General features: G+C 40.4%; 1 long non-coding RNA gene across 1 annotated transcript in view; it reads left to right on the top strand.

The window, feature by feature from the left end:
- The window catches only part of LOC146400450 (uncharacterized), a 69,096-nt gene that overhangs the window by 25,252 nt on the left and 16,756 nt on the right, over nt 1-27,088 (top strand). The window contains exon 2 of the long non-coding RNA XR_014813557.1: nt 26,355-26,536. This is a non-coding gene — a long non-coding RNA (uncharacterized LOC146400450). The remainder of the gene's footprint in view (nt 1-26,354; nt 26,537-27,088) is intronic.

Raw genomic sequence — 27,088 nt, 5'->3', positions numbered from 1 at the left:
CAGTGGGTTAAGGATCCAGTGTTGCCATGAGCTGTGGTGTAAGTCGCTGACGTAGCTCAGGTCCTGAGTTGCTGTGGCTGTGGTGTAGGCCGGTGCTACTGCTTGCATTCGACCCCTAGCCTGGGAACCTCCATATGCCATGGGTGTGGCCCTAAAAAGACAAAAACAAACCAAAAAAATCATTGGTTGAAAACCTACTATACAGGCAATGAATACCTAGTACGTAGGAATTTAATGTCTGTGGTATGAGAGCCCTATAAATCCATGCAATTTCATTGCAGGTTTGTTTTACTATTCTTCAATGTTTCCATAAATATTTTTAAGATAATATTATAGTAGTTTCAGGCAAACAACGTAATGATTCAATATATGTATATATTGCAAATGATCACCGAAATAAGTCTGGTTAACAGCTATCACCACACATAGTGACAATTTTTTTCTTCTGGTCAGAACTTTAAGATCTATTCTCTTAGCAACTTTCAAATATACAAAGGGTATTATTAACTATAGTCACCATTTTCATAAACATGGAGAACCTCCTTACATAGCCTTCTCTGCATTGCAGACACCAGAGCCAACACAAAAAGCCCTTTCCTGTAACATTTCTGCTGCTAATTTATCATCTCTTCACCAAAAGACACCTCTCATTTTACCATCTTCTTAGAACTTTTTGTGGGAACCCTCCCTCTATGTCTTCTGTCTAAAAACTGTGTACATATCTCTATGATTGATTTTTATCAAATTATGTTATGACTGTTGTTTTCTTTCTATATTCAACATTAAAATGAGAGCCCACTGAAGACACGGATTCTAGTGTCTGGCTCATTGCATCCTTAGTGATTAGAGCAGGTCTGAGAAGTGGCAAACACTGAATAACAGTTCACTGAATAGCTCTGTTGGAAGAAATTCAACCAGTTTGTGCTCTTGAAAAATTTGGGAAATGTTGATACTTACCTACCTGTTATAATGAATTTGGCATTTTAATTCACCAAATATTTGTTGAGCACTACCATGTGTCAGGTTTAAGTTTAAGGAATACAAAAGGACTAACAGAACAGTCTTTCCTCTTAATGTACCTCCAGGATTAATGGGGCATACATTTTAAGAAAGCAATAACATAAATATGGCAAGTGCTATAACGTTGAAATGAACAAAGTACAAGAATGCAAATGAGAGCTTTCCTGTCATGGCTCAGCAGTAACAAATCCGACTAGTATGCATGAGGATGCATATCCCTGGCCTCACTCAGTGGGTTAAGGCTCCAGTGTTGCCATGACCTATGGTATAGGTCACAGATGTGGCTCAGATCTGGCATTGCTATGGCTATGGTGTAGGCCAGCACCTGCAGGTCTGATTCGACCCCTAGCCTGGGAACTTCCATATGTTATATATTTGGCCCTAAAAAAAAAAGAAGAAGAAGAAGGAGAATGTAAATGAGATTTTCTATTTGCTCATTAGGACCAATGTTTCCTATCACTCTTTTAAAAATATGTATAATATTGCCTTTAAGTCTTTTTCTGCCCCATCCATCTTAGTGGTGCACCTTAGTTTTAGTTTCTATTAACTCCTTTTTTTTTTTCTTGACTATGGGTCATATCGTCCTATCTTTTGGCATATCAATTAAAATTTTTTTATACTGGATGAGACATTGGAAAGACTCTGGATTCTGTTATTTTCCTTTTGAGAACTTTTTTTTGGGGGGGGGTTGCCACACATGTGTCAACAGAAGTTCCTGGGCAAGGGGTAAAATCGGAGCTGCTGCCAGCCTACGCCATAGCCACAGCAACAGCAATGCCAGATCGGAGCCACATCTGCAACCTACACCACAGACTGCAGCAACGAGGATCCTTAATCCACTGAGCAAGGCCAGGGATCAAAACCGCATCCTCATGAATACTAGTTGGCTTCTTAACCTGCTGAGCCACAACGGGAGTTCCTTGAGGATTTTTTTTTTTTTTTTTTTTTTTTTTGTCTTTTTGCCATTTCTTAGGCTGCTCCCGCAGCATATGGAGGTTCCCAGGCTAGGGACCGAATCGGAGCTGTAGCTGCCGGCCTACACCAGAGCCACAGCAACACAGGATCCGAGCCGCATCTGCAACCTACACCACAGCTCACGGCAACGCCGGATCCTCAACCCACTGAGCAAGACCATGGATCGAACCCACAACCCCATGGTTCCTAGTCGGATTCATTAACCACTGAGCCACGACGGGAACTCCCAAGGATTTTTTTTTTTTTTTTAAGTAGGCAGCTCATTTACAGAATAAACAATTTAAACTTGTATAGGGTTGGCTTCACGATTTGTTAGAAAAGGTATGTGGGAAATTCCCATTGTGGCTCAGTGGAAATGAATCTGTCTAGCATCCATGAGGACGCAGGTTCGATCCCTGGCCTTGCTCAGTGGGTTAAGGATCCAGTGTTCCTGTGAGATGTGGTGTAGGTCACAGACATAGCTCAGATCCAGCAGCTGCAGCTCTGATTCAACCCCTAGCCTGGGAACTTCCATATGCCATGGGTGTGGCCCTAAAAAGACAACAAATGGAAACACTAAAAAAAATTTTAAAAATACTCAGAACCCATCACTTCCTAATTATTTAACTATTATGGACACTCTGGATGTTATGTTCATCTATTGTGTGGGTATGATGGAAATCCTAGGTAAAAGTTTGTATGCTGCCCCTCTTCCCAACTCCATATTCACTGACTTTGCATTAGTAGCTTGAAATTGGCCATGGCAGGAGGATTTACCCCCATGAAAATCAGCAAATATTACAGGTAGGCTTTTTTCTCCCTGAAGAGCAGGCTGTTAAACATTTACCAGGAAGCACACCCCTGGCCCCAGCTACTGGAGACAGCTCCCCTTTCCCCCTCCATCTCTCAGCGCTTTAGTAACGCTGTACCTCCTCTGGGATGATGACAGCTTCCCATCATTGCTAACACCTGGATTCTTGCTGATTCTCTTACCTCGGATCACATCTCAGGATAGTCCCTTTCCTAAACTCACTTCAGTTAAATCCTCTTGAGTGTTATCATCTGTTTCCTTCTGGCTCCCTGACTGATACCGCAACCATTGCCATAGACCCTATTTCCAAAAGAGCAAACAATAGAAGGTGAATACTGTAAAATAGGAATAATTTTTACATTAAAAAAATTCATTGGTCAAATAAGTTTAATAAATACAGGGTCTAACAAAATTGGAATGTTACCTTACTGTGAGACTTTTCAAAGACATCAATATACCTCGACTGTATGGTGAACAAGCCCTAGACTCTCTTGGTGGTTTTTTTCTTTTTTTCTTTTTTTTTTTTTTTAAAGCATCTGTTGCAAGCAGTTTTCCAAGAAAAACTCTCATGGAGTTATTTTTGAAACCCAGTGTATAGACCTACATTGGAAATTTACCTAAAAGATTCTTTCATAGATCTTGTAGGATGTTTTTATTTTGTAAACTAATTGAGATGATGTTGCTGCCGTTTTTATAATATATACTAACATCTCTTTCACTCATTACATTGAAGAATAAGTCCTGTACACATAAGTTCAAATTGTAAATGTATGAAGATTATCCCTGTAAATTGCGGAAATCAATTTAAAACTTTTTTTTTTTTTTTTGTCTTTTTCCTTTTCTAGGGCCACTCCCATGGCATATGGAGGTTCTCAGGCTAGGGGTCTAATCAGAGCTGTAGCTGCCAGCTTACGCCGGAACCACAGCAATGCAGGATCCAAGCCGCATCTGCAACCTACACCACAGCTCACGGCAAGGCCGGATCATTAAGCCACTGAGCAAGGCCAGGGATTGAACCCGCAACCTCGTGGTTCCTAGTTGGATTCGTTAACTAGTGCACCACGACAGGGAACTCCAATTTAAAACATTTTGGATGGAAGGCATTTTTAAATGTCCAATGGCTTTGTGATATATGTCTGAGGACTATTTGAAACTTCCTCAGTGTGATTTGAGGATCAGTAGCTATTGATTTGCCTCTACATTTAATAGCTCCAAACTACTGGTTTTGTGTTTTTCTGCACATGCTTTAGATATTTGTATTATTTCACTCTCTGACAGGTTGTCAAGACATCACTGTTTACAATTGTCAAAGTAGCTCAATCTAGCTTCACTCCTGTTTCTAATCTTCTCTAACATGAGAAACCAAATATCTAAGCCAGTTAGAATTGTGTATACAGTCATGACAGCTGCTTACTCTCTATTATCTAGTTTGATGGAAAGGTTCCTAACTTATCACATAAATATCATTATATATCATAATTATCATATAATAATCACATACTATCCCAGCCTCCACGTAAGAGGCGTAATATATCAAATTCAACCTAATTTAAAGGAAACTAAATTTGAGTCTATTTAATTTTCATAAATATACATAGTCAATTTTAACTGTAAGATAATAAACAGAATATATTTTGTGGAAATCATTCCTTTGGTCTCAAGTTTTCATTTGCACAAGATACCTTTTAAAGCACAGCCAACTCTTCATTACTTGGTGAAACTGAGTCTATTTTCTTGACAACCATTTTGTAAGTTTCATGTCAGACAAATGAAATCTGAAGGGAAAAATAAATGTTCACTTTCTGCTTTTTTTTTTTTTTTTGGACTGGCTTTTTAATCCTGGATTGAAATCATCTCTGTGGGAAGACAGCTCAGAGAACCCAAACATCTGAGGAGGGAGAACACAAAAATCACAAAAGAAACCCCCAGGAGCTCTGAGAAGGCGCCGCCTGAGGCAACACACACTTACATAAGCTCCATTATGCATGAAGTTACTGAGGATCTTTCTGATGGCTCATAGGAGACCTATTTACATGGGTTTTGTTACAGGCACTAACCACATTTTGAGTCAGACAGAGTGGTGTCTGATGTTAAATAAATAAATAAAAATGCCCTCATGAAAAAACATCTCTTCCAGTCAGGAGCCACCATTGGTGTGACTCATGACCTTGAACTGGTGTTTAGACTTGATGGAGGATGAGCATTGGTCCAGCTCAAGAGCTGAGCATGGGCATCAGTTTCAAGAAAGGCATCATTCTTCGGTTAATGCTGGGAATAGCGAGGCATCCACATGCCCTCGTGTGCACATGCACACACACACACACACACACACACACACACGCACACGCATGCACAGACACAGATTTTCTTTTTTTTTCCTTTTTGGCGGCACCCGTGGCATATGGAAGTTTCTGAGCTAGGGATCGTATCGGAACTGCAGCACAGCAACGCCGGGTCCTTAACCCACTTCCACAGCAGGAACTCCTGTTTTGTTTTTTTAATATACTTGGTTTAGCAAGAATTTTGAAAGGTCTTCAGTTGTTTGAAGGAGATTGTATCCTTAAAAGTTGACTTTCACCTTCTGGCTGAAAGGAATCTAATTTAGACTAAACCCAAAGAAAACTGAATTAAGGCTGGCTGGTATGGTGGTGATAGTTATAACTATCACTCTCATTTATCAGATTTCTATTATAAGCCATGTACTGGTACCTCATGTTCATGCATATTCATAACCCTTAATACCACCCTACATTAGCCCCATTATACAGATGGGGAAAACTAACACTTAAAGAGATTAATCAATTTACCCAAATTTACACATAAGTGAAGTAAGAGTGGAAACGGGATAAAAACATCAAAGGCCTTTTGACTCTTTCGCTCCTTTGAGATGCTTAATCAGTGCATCCTCTCTGATACCCTATTGGTACGTGGATTCAAATACTTAACAACTCAACTTTGGTTGTAGCCATGGTCCCTTACCTGGCTTCCGTGTAGCTGGCTTCCCACCTATGAGCTGTTGGCCATATTGTGACTATTCTTATCTCCCTTAAGTTTAATTTTCCTTCATTACAACCCCACACTCTGTAAGATGAAGCCTGCACATTTGAACCTGACACTCAGAGACTTTCAGAACTCAATTCCAGCTCCCTTTCCCATCACTTCCTGTCATATTCCTGAGTATCAGCCATCCTAAAGCATTTGACTTCCTTATCTGCCAACTTTTATTTTCTTTTCGGCCATGCCCACATCATGTGGAAGTTCCCCAGGCCAGGGATCAAATCCATGCCATAGCTGTAACCAGAGACACAATATTGACAATGGTGGATCTTTAACCTGCTGATCCACGAGGGAGCTCCCCCACCTAAAACTCATCCTATTGATCCCATTTTCGCTCCCTACAATGTCTTCTGCTTGCAGTGTCTCCATATCTACATTTTATCTGCCCTTCAGGGCCCAGCTGCTGTGCTGTCTCTTGCATGAAACCTCCCCTGGTCCCTCCACTGGTCCTTCCCATCTTTGAACTCCTGTGACAGTTTGTATATACATCTCTCACGGGCTTATCACTTACTGCCCAGTGCACACATTTTTAGTGTCTTTTTATTTTGTTTTGTTTTTTAGGACCACACCCATGGCATATGGAGGTTCCCAGGATAGGGGTCTAAATAGGAGCTATAGCTGCCGACCTACACCACAGCCACAGCAACTCAGGATCTGAACCATGCTGCCACCTACACCACAGCTCATGGCAACGCCAGATCCTTAACCCAATGAGTGAGGCCAGGGATCAAACCCACAACCTCTTGGTTCCTAGTCGGATTCATTTCCACTGCACCATGAAGGGAACTCTTAGTGCCCAATTTTTATCTTAATATACTACAGGAACTCATGCCTGTCTTGTTCACCACAAAAACCTCATCCTCATATTAAGCATGTAGTGAACACTTAATAAATAACTGCTAATGGATGAAAATACATTGATTTTTTTATTGCTAAAATATCCTTTATCAAAATATACCGTACATACAGAAAAGAGAAAATGATGAACAGAACAATGAATTCCTGCAAGAGTACATGCCCATTAAACCAAACACAAGTCAAGAAACAAAACATTAGGAGTTCCCACAGTGGCACAGCGAGAACGAATCCAACCAGGAACCATGAGGTTGCGGGTTCAATCTCTGGTCTCATTCCAAGGGTTAAGGATCTGGCGTTGCCATGAGCCGTGGTGTAGACTGGCAGCTACAGCTCTGATTCGACCCCTAGCCTGAGAACCTCCATATGCCATGGGTGCAGCCCTAAAAAGACAAAAGACAAAAAAAAAAAAAAAAAAAGAAGCTAAACATTAAATGAACTTTCATAATCCCTTCCTCGTTTCTTCTCCTAATTATTATTTCCTTCCTCAAACCACAAATTAGTTTGACTTTATAAATTTTATATAACTTTATATAACATAATCATATAATATTATGTAATTTATATAACATAATCATACATAGGTGTTCTTTGGTGTCTGGCTTCTTTAATTCAATATTATGATTGTGAAATTTATCTCAGTAGTTCACATGGCTGTACTTTATTTTTGCTGCTGAATAGTATATTCGACTGTATAAATATACCTTGGTTTATTTATTTATTCTACCACTGATGGGCATTTGAGTTGAGACACTAGGTCTTGATGGACATTCCAGTTTGGAACTATTGCAAGTGATGTTGCTATGAATATTCTTCTATGGTGCTTGCATTTTAGTAATGATTATGGTATTGAGTTTAACAAAATCCAAACTGATTTCAGGAGAAATTGTAATATATATGAATCATTAAAATGTTTCCAATTTTCTGTTAGACAATGAACAGTATTAGCATAAGTGGAAGGATTACTGAAATAGAAATCCAGCCTCCAATCAAAAGTGTTTTAAGTACCAAGGCACCTGGGAGTTAGCATAAGCCTGAACACCTTGTGAGGTCGTGATGGTAACGAAGGGAAGCTCAGAGCTGCCTGAAATCCATGTTTTGTGCAGCAACATCTACGTGCATGGCATCCAGGACCCACATCAAACTAAAATCCCTCTCAAAACCAAACCATATATTTTTTTAATCGCCTCCTATTTACTTCATTGGTGAGGAAAGTATTCCTGTCCTAGGGTTGTGGGGGTGGCTGAATACAAAACACCTGCCATCAGGCTGATGCGATTGGCTGGCATTTACAAGGCACCTAGGTTCACAGCCAGGAGAAGAGGACACCTGCACCCTTCAGGAGCACACGGGGGGGGGGGGTTTCACCCAGGAACAGAGGGAACAACCAGAGCTTTGAGGTACGATGTAGGCATTGTAGTATCAAGAGGGTGAGGGAACCCCTGGTTCCCAAGGAAGAACGGGATTGGCTTGTCTGAGTAATTCTGTGGGCTGATAGGGGGAACTGAACTCCACTCCCCAGGGCTAAGTAGGAATTGTGCCTTATAAGGAGGGCGGTTTGACTACAGAACCTTATTTGCAGGAGAAGAGTGCTGGGGGGAGGGGGGGGGGCTGCAGGCAAGCCATTCAAAGTCCTCCTTATTGCTCCAGGTGTCAAGGCAGCACATAATATTGGGCTCTAGTATTCAGTCTTCTACCACGCATATGGGTTCCAGTGAAATTGTGGACAGGATTCAAGATGTGACCAAATTCAGCAGCAATTTAGGAGATCCTTCTCCGGAAATTCCAAAGAAAAGGTTTTTGAGGATGATTTAAATTTAAAATTTTTTTTTCAGAGTTCCTGTTGTGGCGCAGTGGAAATCAATCCAACTAGGAACCATGAGGTTGCTGGTCCGATCCCTGGCCTCACTCAGTGAGTTAAGGATCTGGCATTGTTGTGGCTGTGCTGTAGGCCAGGAACTGTAGCTCCGATTAGACCCCTAGCCTGGGAACCTCCATGCATCTTGGGTGTGGAACTAAAAAAAAAAGAAAAAAAAATTGCAATGCTTTACATTCTTGCCCTTGCAAGTTCTGTCTAAATCATTTACTACCTTCCCCTCCCCACCAATCTAGAGTCTAGGTATTCTAGAAGCTAGAAGCACAAACTAGAAGTAACTCTAATTTCTGAGAATGATAGGGGGAATTTTTATTTATTTAAAAAAATTTTTTTAAAGTATAGTTAACTTACAATGTAGTGCCAGTTTCTTCTCATATAGCATAGTGATCCAGTTTTACCTAAATATATCCAGTTTTACCTTTCTTATATTATCTTCCATCATGGTCTATCCCAAGAGACTAGATACAGTTCCCTGTGCTATATAGTAGGACTTCATTGCCCATGGATTTGGTACATATTTTATGCCCTGCTACAGGGTTTTTTAACATAATAATTATAGTATTATTTTTTATGTCTTTGGCTTTGATCTTAGACATGATTAGAAAGCTTCTTGAGGACATAAATCAAATCTTACTTGTCTTCCTATTTTTTCCCAGGACCTAGGAGACTGTTTCTGGTTTGAAAACGAATGTCAGTTCAAGGAGTTTCCATTGTAGTTCAGCAGAAACAAATCTGACTAGGACCCATGAGGATGCAGGTTCCATCCCTGGCCTTGCTCAGTGGGTTAAGGATCTGGTGTTGCTGGGAGCTGGGGTGCAGTCCAGCTGCTTCAGCTGCGATTCACCCCCTAGTTTGGGAACCTCCATATGCCACAGGTGCAGCCCTAAAAAGACAAAAAAAAATTAAAAATAAAGAAAACTAATGTCATCATGGTAGTGCAGGGAGATGCCTGTAAATCTGTCGTATGATGACAGTGATAATACAACCTCAATACTCAAGAGTGTGGCCCATGGATCAGCATCACTGACCTCCCCAGCAGCACTGGAGCCCATTAGAAAGCAGACACTCCTGTGGGCCCCAGACATACTGAATCAGAAGAACTCCCCATGACTCATAGTCTTAGTAAGGTTTGAGGAACACATGTGGAAGAGCATCCTCTCAGCAGAATGTGAAATCTTGCTGTCATCATGGCAACTCATCACAATTCAAGAAGTTTATTGAAAATAAGATGGTGCTGGGGAAACTGACATGCCTTTCCCTCAGTCCCTCCACCCTACTCCGGTGTAACTGAAAACGAATTGAACAGGACCCAAAGATTTCATCAGAGTATGCATTGAATTTCTTAAACAAGAAAAGATGGGGGGGGGGTGGCTTGGAAAAGGAGGAGACGTGAAGAAACCCTTTTAGTCCTCTTGGGTTGGGATGCAATTCTGCCCTAGGATGTCCCCAGGCCTGGGAGTTGATCCTTGTAAAATGAAGAAATCTTGAGAGATCGCTTCCCATGGCCATTTACTTTCTTCTTCATGCCTTTCTTTTATTGTTTTGTTTTGATTTGCTTAGTGTCCAGCTCCAAGATATTTGGTGTCTGACCAGAGAGTTTCTAACCAGAAACTTGCTGGGAGAACAAAATTAGACAAGGGGAGAAGTAAGAAAACAAGAGCTTGGAGCCTTTCCCCTTGGGGTAGGGAGGATATGTCCAGAGGTTAGTCACAGGCTGCCTTTTCTTGCCCAAAACTTGGTCTCCCAAAGCAGAAGTGTATCTGACTCATTGCGCTAATGATAATATCATTCCTTGTAGAAGCTCCAGAGCTTATCATGATGGTCCCAGAAAAAACCTCAGAGATCTTATGTTCCAGCAAGCCTTTAACTTTAGCTATTGGAGAATACATATGTGTATATATATATATATATATATATATATATATATATAGTCATGTGGGCATACCATCTTTACTCCTACTTACCTAATACTTTTTTAAAATCAACTAACTTTTAAATAAACAAACTGGAGTTCCTGTTGTGGCTCAGCGGAAACGAATCCAACTAGCATCCATGAGAACACAGGTTCAATCCCTGGCCTCGCTCAGTGGGTTAAGGATTTGGCATTGCCGTGAGCTGTGGTGTAGGTTGTAGATGCAGCCCGGATCCTGCGTTGCTATAGTTGTGGTATAGGCCAGCACCTACAGCTCTGATTGGATCCCTAACCTGGAAACCTCCATATGCCATGGGTGCAGCCCTAAAAAGAAGAAGAACAACAAAAAGAATACAGGAAGAAATAAATGTAAACCAAGACCAAACACCATTAAAGTCTAGCTGGAAATGTTGCCCCTCAAAGGCTCTGAGCCTGAAGTCTGTTCCATCTTTGTTCGAAAAGGCGGATGGTCCCTTCCTTCGTAGGTCTTACATTTTAGTGGGGAAGGAAGATAGGCAATAACAAATAAACAAAGAAATGTGTAAGATAGTGTCAGGCAGGGACAAGTGCTATGAGAGGGCACATGACAAGACATGTGAAAACACCCAGCACAGCGCCCAGAACAATAATGATCAAATAGTGTTTCCTGCACTGTCCCCAGGACTTTAAACATGTATCTCCCATAATCCCTAAAACAACCTGGAATATGCATATTATTATGTGCATCTTATAGATATTAAAATTGAGGCCCTGAGGAGTTAAATTGAGAAGTCCTACTGCTAATAAGGGTCTAAGTTAATAATTGAACCCTTTTAAATGCCCAACTTTCCCAATTACTCAGTTAATCATAGTCCCTTCCACCCATCCAGGGACCTCAGAGAAGTTTCAGTCATGACTTGGTACCTATACCTGAAGCATGCTTGAACTCACCTTTTTTTTTTTTTTTTTTTTTTTTTTGGTTTTTCTAGGGCTGCACTTGCGACAAATGGAGGTTCCTAGGCTAGGGGTCTAATGGAAGCTGTTGCTGCCGGCCTACACCAGAGCCACAGCAACACTAGATCCAAGCCACATCTGTGACCTACACCACAGCTCACGGCAAAGCCAGATCCTTAACCCACTGACTGAGTCCAGGGATCAAACCCACAACCTCATGGTTCCTAGTTGGATTCGTTAACCACTGAGCCAGGATGGGAACTCCTCACCTTTTTTTTTTTTTTTTCTTTAGAGCTGCACCTGCAGCATATGAGTGGATTTCCCAGGCTAGGGGGCCACAGCCACAGCAACACTAGATCTGAACCGCATCTGTGACCTACATCACAGCTCATGGCAATGCCAGATCCTTAACCTCCTGAGTGAGGCCAGGGATTGAACCGGCAACTTCATGTTTCCTGGTCAGATTTGTTCCTGCTGTGCCACAATGGAAACTCCTTGTATTCATTATCCATGGGAATCTGTGCTATTGGGAAATCCTGGAGTATTTGTTTCAAGGCATCACAGCCGGGAGCATAGGAAGGTTTTTTCTTGTCTTTAATAAAGCTGAGAGTAAATTTCAGCTTTAATAATTTCCAAGAGATGCCACTATTATCCTTTCAAGTGACACTGCATCTAAATGATTCCATCCAAGCTGTTGGATGAGAAAATAAAATAAACATAGCTTGTCCTCCCATCCACTTCGAGCATCCTTTGGCTAGGCCTTGCTTAGGAAATTAGGAAGAATTTGTGGGCTGTGGGATCAAAGAAGTCTGCTTTCCTAGAAAAGAAGGTCTAGAGTCAAAACCAAGTGGTTCCAAGGCGATTTGTATATTCATCCATTCATTCATTTAATTCCGGAGTCAGCAAACTATGACCCTCAAGCTAAATCCAGCCGGGTACTGCTTTTATAAATAAAGTTTTGCTGGAACACAGCCATGCCCTTTCATGTGTGTGTGTGTCTGTGTGTCTGTGTGTGTGTGTGACTACAGCTGATTTCGTGTTACAGTGACAGAGCTGAGTATTTGCAACAGAGACCTTAAGTCTGCAGAGCCAAAAATATTTACTCACTAGCCAGTCACAAAAAATGTTTGCTGATCCCTGATTAAATTAATTGTTGAGGAAAATCTCTTGAATGTTTACACGAGTCATGTGTCATAGTGGGTACTGATGACACAGAAATGGATCAGAGAGCCTTCTTGCTTATGAAGCCCACAGTCAAGTGCAGCCTCTGGGGTTAAGTATGGGAAAGAACTCTTACTCCTGTGAAAAAGTTAGATAAGGCTTGAGAGACAGGAGGAGCAAGGTCATGGTGGAGAGTAGTTAGAGACCATCAAGGCTGTTGGGTTTAATAGAAGTATTTTAAGCAGATTTGTCAGATTTGCATTTCAGTGCATCTGGATGGCAATATGAAGGAACAGCTTCATTTGTTATGTAAGTTTTTTTAAGATAACTGGTTGCGTGGGGTGTTATTATTTGGCATTCTCTCCCCCCACATACCATATTCTTGGAACTATTTGAAATATAAGACAAACACTTAAACAGGATTATATTAGGAATTTTGAGCAACACAAATGACTATATAATATTTACGTGAAACAAAAGTGTCTGAACCATATATAGACTCTGAGAATTCTTAGATAAATAATCTAGCCAAAACAATTCCTCTCACAGTTTATAACTTTTGTGGATAAGCACAGTCCTGGGGTGCACCTGCTCTTCATGGTGCTGTTCATGGGGCTGAGGCTTGAAGTTATCCAGGAAACCCACTGAACCCCTTTATCCACCCCTATACAGATTTCATCCTCTACTCTCTGACTATCAGAGTCTGTGGTCTGCCTACCCACTGTCTCCCCAAGGCACTCTTAAAACTAAGCCTGTCTGCTAAGACCGGAAAAAAAGGAGCATATTAACCTTTGTTGATGCTAGCATTCTAATCTGGGGGCTTTCTCTATTGCCAGAATCTAATTCCATGGTTCCTCTTTCACCTCACAATCCAAGTTCACTGCCTGCCCTCTTGGACCTGTAACCCCTGGCCAAGTCCACAGCAAGATCAGGAAAGAGGAGACCAATTAGGTGTCTATTGCAATGGTCTGAATGCTGAGCTAAGGCAGAGGTTGAATGGAGAGGAGAGGTAGTACTCAAGAAAAAAATAAGGTATGAGTTTGGCAGGACTCGTTGAATAGTTGCACCTGCAGGGTAAGAACTTTTATGGTTATAGCGTGAGTGCTGAGAAGAGTGGTACCATTCCAGAAAGAGAAAATATAGAAATAAAATAGGTCTTAGGATATGGTGTTGAATTTTGAATGTGTTCTTTGAGGTATCTGTGCATATCCAAGTAGAGATTCTAATTAGATACGTGAATCAGAATCTGGTGAGAGGTAGTGGCTTGAGATGCAAATTTGGGACTTGTAGTTCATATGAGGTAGTTAAAATTGTGAAAGTGAATGAGAATATCCATAGTGACGGGCAGAGTGGACATAGCCAGAAAACAAGAGAACTCTTGAGAACCAAAACATTTTTGAAGAACACAAAGGATGAAATGCTTCTAAAATACTACAGAAGGATGGTCACAAAGTGAGGACAATTATATAAGATAATTTATATAAAGTTTATATATTGGGTAATGGTCTTCCTTTTAACTTAGAAGATTGACACACATAAAATGAAAAAGTGGTTTGTAAACTCCAAAATGCTAAAGACCTAGGATACTCTTATGAGTTGTAATTTGCTTTATGCATTCTGTGTTTTATAGCCATAAATATACATATATTTGCATATTTATGTGATAGTGATATATATGTACATAAATACACATACATATATATATATTCATGTATGTGTGTGTGATGATTTGAAGGCACCAGAAAGTGAACAAAAGCAGGCAGAATTTGGAGGGGATTCAATCTTCAAAATAAGGGAACCACAATGGATGAGATTTGCATTTCTTTGTTGTTCCCCTGAGGGCGCTCTGCATTCTATGAACTACAGAGTAGCTAGAAATTAAGCAGAAAGCCACGTTCTTATAGGCTTGTAGTGTCAGATGATGCCGTTTGGGGACAAGCAGGACATGATGATGGGGCAAATCTTGAAAAGGAGGTACCTGCAAAAAGCAGAAATTTCAGGTCTGCCAAACTTATACCTTATTTTTTTTCTTGAAAAAAAATATCTCTTCAAATGGACAGATGATCTGGATGCATGGGGAGCTGTTGTGATGCTGAATAAACCTCAACAGCCAGAAGTCTGTAAAAGCTGAGCCCACACAGAGGAAACATATGTTGGAGTTTATATCCCACCAAGTTGGAGGGATTTGGTAAAAACCTAGGGATTTCCTTTTTTTCTTTTAAATCTTTTAATTTGAAATAATAGATTCACAGGAAACTGCAAAGATAGATGCCATGTACCCCTCACTCAGTTTCTTCCTGTGGTTATATCTCATATAACCATATTATAATATCAAAACCAGAAAATCAACATTAGTACACTATGTGTATAGGTCCATGCCATTTTATTACAAATGTAAACCATGCACCACTACTCTTTTTTTTTTTTTTTTGTCTTTTTTTGTCTTTTTGCCCTTTGAGGGCCGCTCCCGCTGCATATGGAGGTTCCCAGGCTAGGGGTCTAATCGGAGCTGTAGCTGCCAGCCTATGCCAGAGACACAGCAACGCGGGATCCGAGCCATGTCTGTGACCTACACCACAGCTCATGGCACTGATCGATCCTTAACCCACCGAGCAAGGGCAGGGATCGAATCCGCAACCTCATGGTTCCTACTCGGATCCGTTAACCACTGCGCCACGACAGGAACACCTGTACCACTACTCTTATCAAATACAAAACTATTCCATCACCACAGAGCTCCTTCTTTGTAATCGCGCCCCCACTCTTCTCTCACCACTCTCTCTAAACCCTGACGATAACGAATATGTTCTCAATCTCCATAATTTTGAGAAAGTTGTATATATGGAATCATACAGAATATAATCTTTTGATATTGGCTTTTTTCACTCAACATAATTCTCTTGAGATCCATCTAAGTTGTGTGTATCAATAATTCCAATAGTTCTTTTTGTTGCTTAATAATATCCCATTAATACCGTTCCCATGAAGTAACACAATTTGTTTAGCCATTCATCCTACAAAGGACATTTTGCTTGTTTTCAGTTTGGGGTTATTACAAATAAAGCTGCTATGATCTTTTGTGTACATGTACATTTTCATTGCTCTGGAATAAATAACCAAGAGCACAAATACGAGGTAAGGCTTTCCTTTGGACATGGCATTAGAGCCATGCTTTAGTAGTAAAATATTTGTCCCAAGACTAAGTAAAAACCTTAATACTTGGAAAAAAGACTGAATCAGACCAGTCTAACAAAGCTTAACCAAGCCTTCATCTGTTCATTGTGAGTGGTCAATAATTAAACTGTCTGCAAGGAAGAAATAGACAATCTGAAAAGGCTGATAACGGATAAAGCAACTGAATCATTGATAACTTTCAAAACAGAAAGCACCAGTCTCCAGATGGGTTCATTGGTTAATTTAATTCCACCAAACTTTTTTTTTTTTTTTTGGTCTTTTTGCCTTTTCTAGGGCTGCTCCCGCGGCATGTGGAAGTTCCCAGGCTAGGGGTCGAATCAGAGCTGTATCCACCAGCCTACATCAGAGTCACAGCAACGCAGGATCCGAGCCATGTCTGTGACCTACACCACAGCTCATGGCACTGCTGGATCCTTAACCCGCTGAGCAAGGCCAGGGATCGAACCTGAAACCTCATGGTTCCTAGTCAGATTCGTTAACCACTGCGCCATGACAGGAACTCCCATAATTCCACCGAACATTTAAGGAAGAAATTACATCAATTCTTAACAAACTTTTTTAGAGTAGAGAAGTGGAGGAAATGCTTCCTGACTAATTCTATGAGGCCAACATCACCCTAAAGCCTAAACCAGACAAAAACATTACAAGAAAACTACAGACTAATATCTCTCATAGATATATAATATCTCTCACAGAACACAAATGCAAAACATTGTGTCTCTGTATACCAGCAAAAAAACAAATGTGTTTGAAATTACAAACACAGGAGTTCCCGTTGTGGCTCAGCAGTTAACAGACCCAACCAGCATCCATGAGGACACGAGTTCCGTCCCTGGCCTTGCTCAGTGGGTTAAGGATCTTGCATTGCCGTGAGCTGTGGTGTAATTCACAGACGCGGCTCGGATCCTGCGTTGCTGTGGCTGTGGTGTAGGCTGGCAGCTAGAGCTCCAATTGGACCCATAGCCTGGGAACCTCCATATGCCAAGGGTGAGGCCCTAAAAAAAAAAAAAAAAAAAGAAAAGAAAAGAAAAGAAATTAAAAACACAACACACTTTACATCAGCACCCCCCAAGATAGTATACTTAAGTATAACTCTAACAAAAAGATCCAAGACCTATATGAAAAAAAAAAAACCTACAAAAGTCTAATGAATGAAATCAAAGAACTATATTAATGGAAAGATAGTTTATGTTCATGGATAAGAAGACTCAGTATTGTCAATATGTCAGTTCTCCATACCTTGATCTATAGATTCAATACAACCTCATTCAAAATTCCAGCAAGGTATTTTATAGATACTGACTAACTGCTTCTGAAGTTTGTATGGTGAGACAGAAGACCCAGAATAGCCAACAAACATGATATCAAATGAGAAGAACACAATCGGAAGATTTTTACCACCTGAGTTCAAGACTTACTGTAAAGCAACAGTCATCAAGACAGTGTGATATTGGCTCCCCCAAAATAGACAAATAAATTAATAGAAGAGAATAGAAAGATCAGAAATACACCCTCATTGGAGTTCCCTCATGGCTTAGCAGGTTAAGGATCTGGTGTTGTCATTGCTGTGGCTCTGGTTACAGCTGCAGTGTGGGTTTCATCCCTGGCCCAGGACCTTCCCCGTGCCATGGGGCCAACAAAAAGAAAAAAAGAAATACACCCCATAAATATAGTCAACTGATCTTTGACAAAGAAGCAAAGACAATACAATATAGTAAAAACAATCTTTTCAACAAATAGTACTGGAACAAATGGACATCCACGTGCCAAAAAAGAGAAAAAGAAAAAAAACCTAGACTCAGACCTTACACTCTTCACAAAAACTAACTTCAAATGATCACACACCTAAATACAAAATGCAGAACTATAAAACTCCTACAAGAGATCATAAGCAAAAACCTACATGACCCTGCGTATGGTAATAATTTTTAGATTCAACACTGAAGGCACAGTCATGAAAGAAGTAATTGATAGGCACAACTTCATTAAAATTAAACATTTCTGGAAAAGTCAATGTCAAGAGTATGCGAAGAAAAGTCCACAGGCTGGGAGAAAACAGTCACAAAAACATCTGATAAAGGACTGCTATTCAAAATACATGATGAACACATAAAACTCAACAGTAAAAATAAAAACAACTTGTTTAAAAGATGGGTCAAGGACCTTAACAGACCCTTCAACAAAGAAAATATACAGATGGCAAATAAGCATATGAAAAGATGCTCCACATTCTGTGTCACCGGGGAAATGCAAACTAAAACAATGAGATGCTTATTATTATATACTTATTAGAATGACCAAAATCTGGAACTCTGATTAGGCCAAAAGCTGGGGAGGATGTAGAGCGACAGTTACATCTCACGCGTTGCTGGTGAGTGAGAGTGCAAAATGGCACAGCCACTTTGGAAGACAGTTTGATATTTTCCTACAAAATTGAACATACTTTACTGTATGATACAGCAGTTGTGTTCCCTGGTATTCAGCCAATGAGTCAAAAACTTACATCCACACAAAAAAACTGCACACAGATGTTTGTTGCTGCTTAATTCACATCTGCTGAAATTGGAAGCAGCCACAATGTCCTTAGGTAGGTGAATGGATAAATAAACTGTCATTCCTTCAGACAATGGAAGCTGTGAGAAGACATGGAGGAAACTTAAATGTATATTTTTAAGTGACGGAAGGCAACCTAAGGTGACAATATCCATACTGTGGATTCCAGCTATATGACATTCTGGAAAGGCAAAACCGGTGAGATAGTAAAAAAATAAAATAAAATAAAAATAAATAAATAAATTAAAAATAAAAACCAGCAGTTACTAGGGGTTGAAAGTCTAGGGAATGGATGAAGAATTTCAGAGCACAAGGGATTTTTAGGGCACTGGAAATACTCTGTATGATACCATAATGATGGATACATGTCATTATACATCTGTCCAAACCCATGGAATGAGCAACATCAAAATTATATTGTGGAGTTCCCTTCATGGCTCAGTGGTTAATGAAACCAACTAGGATCCGTGAGGTCACGGGTTCGATCCCTGGACTTGTTCAGTTGGTTAAGAATCTAGCACTGCAGTGAGCTGTGGCGTAGGTCACAGATGTGGCTCGGATCTGGCGTTGCTGTGGCTGTGGTGTAGGCCAGCAGCTGTAGCTCTGATTTGACCCCTAGCCTGGGAACTTCCATATGCTGTGGGTACGGCCCTAAAAAGAAAAAAAAAAAAAAAAAGTGAATTGTAATGTAAACTATGAATTTGGAGTGATTATGATGTGTCAATGTAGATTCATCAGTTGTAACAAATCTACCCTCTGGTGGGAGCTGCTAATCATAGGGAAGCAGGATTGTAGATGGAAAATCTGTTTGTTCCCCTTGATTCTGCTATGAACCTTACAATGCCCTGAAAAATGGTCGTAAGAAAAAGAAAAAATTTTTTTACAAAGATAATCAAGTGGGGCGTAAAATGTAGTGGTTAAAATATAGGCAACCTTGAATTTTGTTCCAGTGCTACTGCTCCCTACTTGTGACTTTGGGCAAGATGCTCAAATGCCCTATGTTTTCTCTGTTAAGATCAGTGTCTATAAAATAGGGTTGATGATATTAGCACCAACATCTGGGTTTTTATGAAGAATAAGTGAGATAATGCCATAGCTAAAGGGCCTAAGAAGATGCCTGGTATATAATAATCACTCAGTAAATGTGGGCTCTTAGTATTTTACCCAGAAGGTATTGGAGGCATCATGTATTCTCCCTTGATTCCATTTGATGGATAAAGAGGGACATCAGTGAACTCAGGAAAGTTGACTTAGTGGCTATAGAGAGAAGAGGTCCAGAAATGTACACTCATAAATAAAGTTTTGTTTTGTTTAAATTATTGTTACCAGTAGAGGCTCTAGCTAAAAGTATCCATAAGTTTGTGCCATTATGATTTGCTGTTAGATGCTCTTTATAATATAACCTGTGCTGGAGCTGCCTGTCTTGAGTAGTAAGTGATGAATATTCTAGGACTCAAGATTCTGACTTCTGGTTATACTCGCCAAATGGACACTATAGAAATCCAAAGAAAGTGCAAGCTTGTGACCTGAAGAAGACCATCTGACTACTCAAGAAAGTCCCCACAAAGTGATATTTGTTCTGTTTCAAGAGGCTTCTGGAGAGGGCATCTGCAGAGTTAAATATGTTTAAGATTCTCCTCATATTTGATCTTCTTGGAGGCTGTGGTAAAAGAGCCTATTAAATATTCTGAAATTTCTACTTGGCACCCAGAATAAAGCAAGATGTCATTCTTTAACTCAACGATTTGAGAATTTACTTGACCAGAGAACTCTGTTCTCTTGGCATAAAGCCTATGCACACCCTGTGGGAGAATGGTCTTTGGAACACATTCTAGAAAAGGTCAAACTAGGGAACTTCACCACGATGATCCAGCATCTAAACTTGACACCACAGCTAGAGTTGACTGGTGTTGTAGAAACAGATTCTTCCTTTTTTTTTTTTTTTTTTTTTTTTTTTTTGCTTCTTATGGCCGCACCCACGGCATATGGAAGTTCTCAGGCTAGGGGTCGAATCAGAGCTACAGCTGCTGCCCTATGCCACAGTCGCAGCAACACAAGATATGAGCCGCATCTGCGACCTACACCACAGCTCATGGCAATACCGGATCCTTAACCCACTGAGCGAGATCAGGGATCGAACCTGCATCCTTATGGATCCTAGTTGGGTTTGTTACCACTGAGCCATGAGAGGAACTCCCAGCAGATTCTTCCTAATCAAGTATATAAATCTCAGATGAAGTTATTTACATTTGGAATTTGCTGGGGGTGGTGGGTGTCAGTGAGTGGGGTGTGAGTAGGGACATAAGTAAAATAAAAATGACCATTATTAGTTGATGACATTTTAGGTAAGTAATGGATACATGAGGTTTCTTTATACAATTCTCTGCTTTTGTGTTTGTTTGAGATTTTTCCTTAAAAATATTTTTAAAGGGAAATATTTAAACCAGAATACATTCTGATGTATTTGTAATACTAGTATAACAAACTATTTGCATGAATTAGAACAAAGTTTACTCTAAACGAAAATAGTGTCTATCTTGCTTGCCATCAAAAATGGCAGTAGCAAACATGCCCAGTCATTACTTTTTTTTTTTCACAGGCTGCACCCCAGGCATATGGAGGGTCCCAGGCTAGGGATCAAATCAGAGCTACAGCTGCCAGCCTATGCCACAGCCACAGCAACACCAGATCAGAGCTGGGCCTGGGACCTAAACCATAGTTCATGACAACGCCAGATCCTTAACCCGCTGACGAGCAAGGCCAGGGATGGAACCCGAAACCTCATGGCTTCTGGTCAGATTCATTTCCACTGCACCACCACAGGAACTCCCATGCCCAGTGATTTTAACCTATGATCACTCCCCTGATTTTTTCTTAATTTCTGAAGCATTTCCCCTAAGATTATTAACGCTATCATGTCCAGTAAACAATGACTGTGAAAGGACTCTTGAAAATAAGGATACTATTGCAGTTTTCCTTTTAATTTGAAAGTAGAGAGATTAAAACAAATGTCGCTTGTGTGGCAGCAATTATGAATTGGCTAATAAATAATGGATCCATAAACATTTTTCCATAACCTGGTTTGTATAAGGAGGGTTGCTTCTATGCTCCAAAGACAGGGTTGTTTTCAGCAGCAAAAATCTTTCTGAGGGAAACAAGCAAAAAACCCCACAAACACATAGTGTGTGTGCAAATTTTATTAGGTCAAATAATGTATAATTGGGATGAGAAGGTAGAGTTTTTTTATATAAAACCAACTTATATCAATTGGGCTTATCTTTTAAATCTTTGTGGCCTTCCAGGAAAATTTACTTGAGTCAAGTTTCCATTTATAAGCAACAGTCTTTTTGAATCATTACTTGAAAATTTGGAAATTTTTGTTTATGCACATCCATTTTGAATTGGAATTTTATTTGTGAACAAAAGAGAACGCTAATTACTGTATTACCTGAATTTTATTGCAATGGGGCACAGGAAGCTGCAATCAAAGAGAATCAAGAATCTCCAACTGGGGTGTCCCTGTCATGGCTCAGCGGTTAACGAACTCAACTAGCATCCATGAGGACGTGGGTTCGATTTCTGGCCTTGCTCAATGGGTTAAGGATCCGGTGTTGCCGTGAGCTATGATGTAGGTCGCAGATGCAGCTCGGATCCTGAGTTTCTGGCTGTGGCGTGGGCCAGCAGCTACAGCTCCCATTGGAGCCCTGGCCTGGGAAACTCCATATGACAAAAAAATTTTTTTAATTAAAAAATAAACATCCAAGAATCTCCAACTGTCAACAACTGCCATGTGCTCTTCCCTGTGCCAATCAAGCAAAGTATTTTTAGAATACCTGCTGGGATTGACCCACCTGGGGCCAAGCGCCTTTCCTGGGGGAGGAGAGGGGAAGGGAAACTCCACCTAAACCATACAGACTAAGCACAATTGCTCCAGGAAAGGGACGACTCATTCTCCAAAGAATAGGATGTAAGTAAGTGAATCATATGCCCATCATGGGGTCCAACCAACAACAATAAAAAAGGCAGTTCTACAGATGGCCAACAAGCACATGAGAAAATGCTCAACATCCCTGATTATTAGAGAAAGGCAAATCAAAACTACTATGAGATGCCACCTCACGCTAGTCAGAATGGCCATCATTAATAAGTCCACAAATAACAAATGCTGGAGGGGGTGTGGAGAAAAGGGAACCCTCCTGCACTGTTGGTGGGAATATACCCTGGTACAACCACTATGGAGATCAGTATGGGGATACCTTAGAAATCTGTACATAGAACTACCATATGATCCAGCAATCCCACTCTTGGGCGTACATCTGGACAAAACTTTCCTTAAAAAAGACACATGCACCCGCATGTTCATTACAGCTCTATTCACAATAGTCAAGACATGGAAACAACCCAAATGTCCATCAACTGACGACTGGATTCGGAAGAGGTGGTATATATACACAATGGAATACTACTTAGCCATAAAAAAGAACGACATAATGCCATTTGCAGCAATATGGATGGAACTAGAGACTCTCATCCTGAATGAAGTAAGTCAGAAAGAGAAAGACAGATACCACATGATATCACTTATATCTAGAATCTAATATAAGGCACAAAGGAACCTTTCCACAGAAAAGAAAATCATGGACTTGGAGAATGGACTGTGGTTGCCAAGGTGGAGTGGGTGGGAGTGGGGGTGGTTGGGGAGCTTGGGGTTAATAGATACAAACTATTGCCTTTGGAATGGATTTGCAATGAGATCCTGCTGTGCAGCACTGGGAACTATGTCTAGTCACTTAGGATGGAGCATGCTATTGTGTGAAAATAGAATGTGCACGTATTAGTAACTGGGTCACCATGCTGTACAGTAGGAAAAAATTGTATTGGGGAAATAACTATTAAAAAAATAATAAAATAATATTAATTTTAAAAAAAAGACAGTTCTGGAGTTCCCACTGTGACACAGCAGGTTAAGGATCTGAGGTTGTGGCAGCTGTGGCCTAGGTCACAGCTGTGGCTTGGATTTCATCCTTGGCCCTGGGACTTCCATAAGCTGCAGGTGTGGCCAAAAACCAACCAACAAAACAAACAAAAAATAATTAAAAAGAGATCTATATAGCATCTACTCAAAAGAAGAATAACTAAAATTCCATAAATAAATTTGTACCTGCAAACAAGCCATGTTCCCACTGCTGCTGCTCTGAGGGTGTGTGTGTATGTGTGTGTGTGTGTGCGCGTGTATTCCCAAAGAATGGAATTTTATTTTATTTTTAAATTTAATTTATTGGAGTATAGTTGATTTACAATGGTGTCTTAATTTCTGCTATAGAGCAGAGATTCAGTTATACATACATATATGTGTATCTATATACTTACATTCTCTTTCATATTCTTTTCCATTATGGTTTATCACAGTATATTTATTTATTTTTGCTTTTTAGGACCACACCCGTGGCATATGGAGGTTCCCAGGCTTGGGGTCAAATTAGAGCTGTAGCTGCTGGCCTATACCACAGCCACAGCAATGCGGGATCTGAGCCACATCTGCCACCTACACCATAGATCATGACAATGCCGGATCCTTAACCCACTGAGTGAGGCCGGGGATAGAACCTGCGTCGGAGGCCGGGGATAGAACCTGCGTCCTCATGGATGCTAGTCAGATTTATTTCTGCTGAACCACTACGGGAACTCCTCACAGTATATTGAATATAGTCCCCTGTGCTATATAGTAGGACCTATCCATTCTATATATACAATAGTTTGCATTTGCTAATTCCAAACTCCCAATACCTCTCTCCCCCACAGCCCCACCTTGGCAACCACAAGACTTCTTTTCCATAAGTCTGTTCTCTGTTCTCTGTAGATAGATTTGTGTCATATGTTATTTACTTATTTATTTTTAATTTTTATGGCTTTATCCACAGCCTATGGAAGTCCTTAGGCCAGGGACTGAATCCAAGCCACACCTGAGACCTAGGCTGAAGCCATGGCTATGCCATATCCTTTAATCTACTGTGCTGGGCCAGGGATCTAACCCACACATCTGTAGCAACCCAAGACACTTGGATTCTTAACACACTGGGCCACAGTGGGAGCTCCTGAGTCATATTTTAGATTCCACATATAAGTGATATCATATGGTATTTGTCCTTCTCTGTTTGACTTACTTCATTTAGTTTGATCATCTCTAAGTCCATTCATGTTACTGCAAATGGCATTATTTCATTCATTTTATGGCTGAGCAATATTCTATTGTATATATATACCACATCTTCTTTACCCTTCATCTATCAATGGACATTTAGGTTGTTTCTTTGTCTTGGCTATTGTGAATAGTGCTGCTATGAACACAGGAGTGAATATATCTTTTTCAATAATAGTATTTTTCTGGATATATGCTCAGGAATGGGATTTCTGGATCATATAGCATCTCTACCTTAGTTTTTTGAGGAAACTCCATACTGCTCTAGTGTGCACACCAACTTACATTCCCACCAACAATATAGGAGGGTTCTCTTTTCTCCACACCCTGAGAGGGTATTTTCTTAATCCCAAAATGCTTTCATTGGGCAAAAGCATTTAAGAAAATGTTTTGATGAGAGTAAGGAGAATGAGAAAGAGCACAAGGATGCTTCGAATGGGGAGGGTAGAGAGAAGATGGGTCTTCCAATTGGGGTAGGTTGTTGAGGAGGGAAATCACATATTCACCACTTCTCAGTGTTGTCCAGAAAAGCCTGTTTATCTTTTGATTGGATGACAAGACTGAATTTTTATTTATTAAAAGTTTCATTCAAGTATGGTTGACTTACAATGTTGTATTCGTTTCAGGTGTACAGCAAAGGGAATCAGTTATACATATCCATATATCCATTCTTTTTTCCCATATAGTTTATTACAAACTATTGAGTAAATTTTCCTGTGCCGCACACTAGGTTCTTAAAAATCACGTATTTTATATAGTAATGTGTATATGTTATTCACACTCTCCCAATTCTTCCCTCCTCACAACTGTTTCACCTATGGTGACCATAACATTGGTTTCGAAATCTGTGAGTTCGCTCTGTTTTAAAAATAAGTTCTTTAAAAAAAGATATGTCCATTCACTGCATTTAAGCTGTTCACAGTGCTCACGTCTTCGTGTCACAAATCTAGCCTTGGTCTTCAAGAGGCCTGTTTGCCCCAGGGCCAAGCAAAGTCCAGGTAAGCAGTTTGAATACGAAGAGTTGGGAATATAGGATTTGTAGCCTTTTCAAGTTTGAAGATAAAACAGATTTTGTTTGCTTTCAAAATCCACACCCATATCCCAGGCAGCTTTCTGGAAAAGAACCTGGTTGCCCCAATCTCTTAGCAAAAGTACAGAGAAGCATTCCTGAAAGAGCTGCTTGCAATTTAAGGCAGAGCTGTAACTTCATTTTTTTTTCCCCATGTTTTTTCATCTGACATTAGGTCTTCTTTCCCCGGAGAAAAATCTGAGATTCCAGAAGAATCAGGACATGTCTGCTGCAGTATTTCTCAGTCCTTGCCTTCTTCCCTTTAACCCTCCAGATAAAATATGCTTCTGAGAGTTTCACTTCTTAAGAGATTCTCACCAGAAAAAAACTAAGGATTTTCTGTGTGTCTTGCATATGGATGAGTATGTTTGCATCAGTATGTTCTTATAAGGAAGACAATATTAATGAAAAAAGAAAGGCAACTCCTTCTCAGCTGGGCCAAAATCCAAGGCATCTTCCTTACCTAAAACCCTGAATATGCAAGCCCTGCTTGACATGCTTAAATTCTCGCCTTGCTCCAAGCTAATGGCTGATGGTATGAGTGACACGCTTGGAAATTCAGGTCACATCTTGCCATCCACACTGCGGCAAATGACATATTCAGTACGATATGAATAACATGCATGCAGCCGTCGGTACAGTGGCATCTGCTGGGCTTCAGGTCCTGCTTTTTGGAGATTGTATTGTGTTTAGATATCATTACCTCCTGCTATTATTTGCATCTTTGGCCTGTGCTTTGTCTAACGCTTGGTTTCCTAGGATGCCATTCAGAGACTGACAGGGCAGCCTCCGGAGTGGAAAGGGCTCCCATTGCAAGTCTAAACAACAATGGCTGTTCATAATTAGACCTGGCAGTTATTTAAGTTTGCCAGTGCATCTGTCTTTGTGGAGAAGAAGAATTACAGGACGACTGGAGATGGCAAAGTATTCTGATACCTATGGTGAGTCTCTTCAATGAGCCTACAGCTTGGCTTTTGAATGGTTGTAATGGGAACTCAGAATCCCAGGCCTCCTGGGAAAAACTAGAGTTCTCTGGTCTAAGTGCTTCAACAGATTGCCAGTAGTTAAGACGGTCACATGATCCCTCTGCATAAAATATTTCAATCATTTCTCATCGCTTTTAGGAAAAAGAAGAAAAAGAAAAATCGTCCTGACTCCCTAAATATTTCCCAACCTCTTCTCAAACCACTCTTTACCTTATGATCTGAGTTCTATTTCAATCACACTTTGACTTTTGTACCCCACCTTGCGCAGGGCTTCTGCATCTGTGGCTCCCTCTGAATTCTCTTCCTTCCTCATCAAGTCTGTTTCACCCACATCTTGGCCCAAAGGAAACTTCCTCAAAGAAACCTCCTTTGATATCTGAATGAGCCATGTTGCCTTTAATATTTGTGTTTCCAGACACGGGGATGTAGGAAATGGAAATGGCCTTTCTCTTCCTCTAACTGTGAAACTCCTATTTAAACTTCAATGCCCAGGAACTCCCATTGTGG

This window comes from Sus scrofa, chromosome 8, assembly GCF_054392235.1.
Source record: "Sus scrofa isolate SSC_HxYL_T2T_F1_AM1 chromosome 8, Sscrofa_HxYL_maternal_Yorkshire_Landrace_v2.0, whole genome shotgun sequence".
NCBI classification, from domain to species: Eukaryota; Metazoa; Chordata; class Mammalia; order Artiodactyla; family Suidae; genus Sus; species Sus scrofa.
Note: the sequence above shows the minus strand (reverse complement) of the source record. Positions and strands in the feature narration are given on the sequence as shown.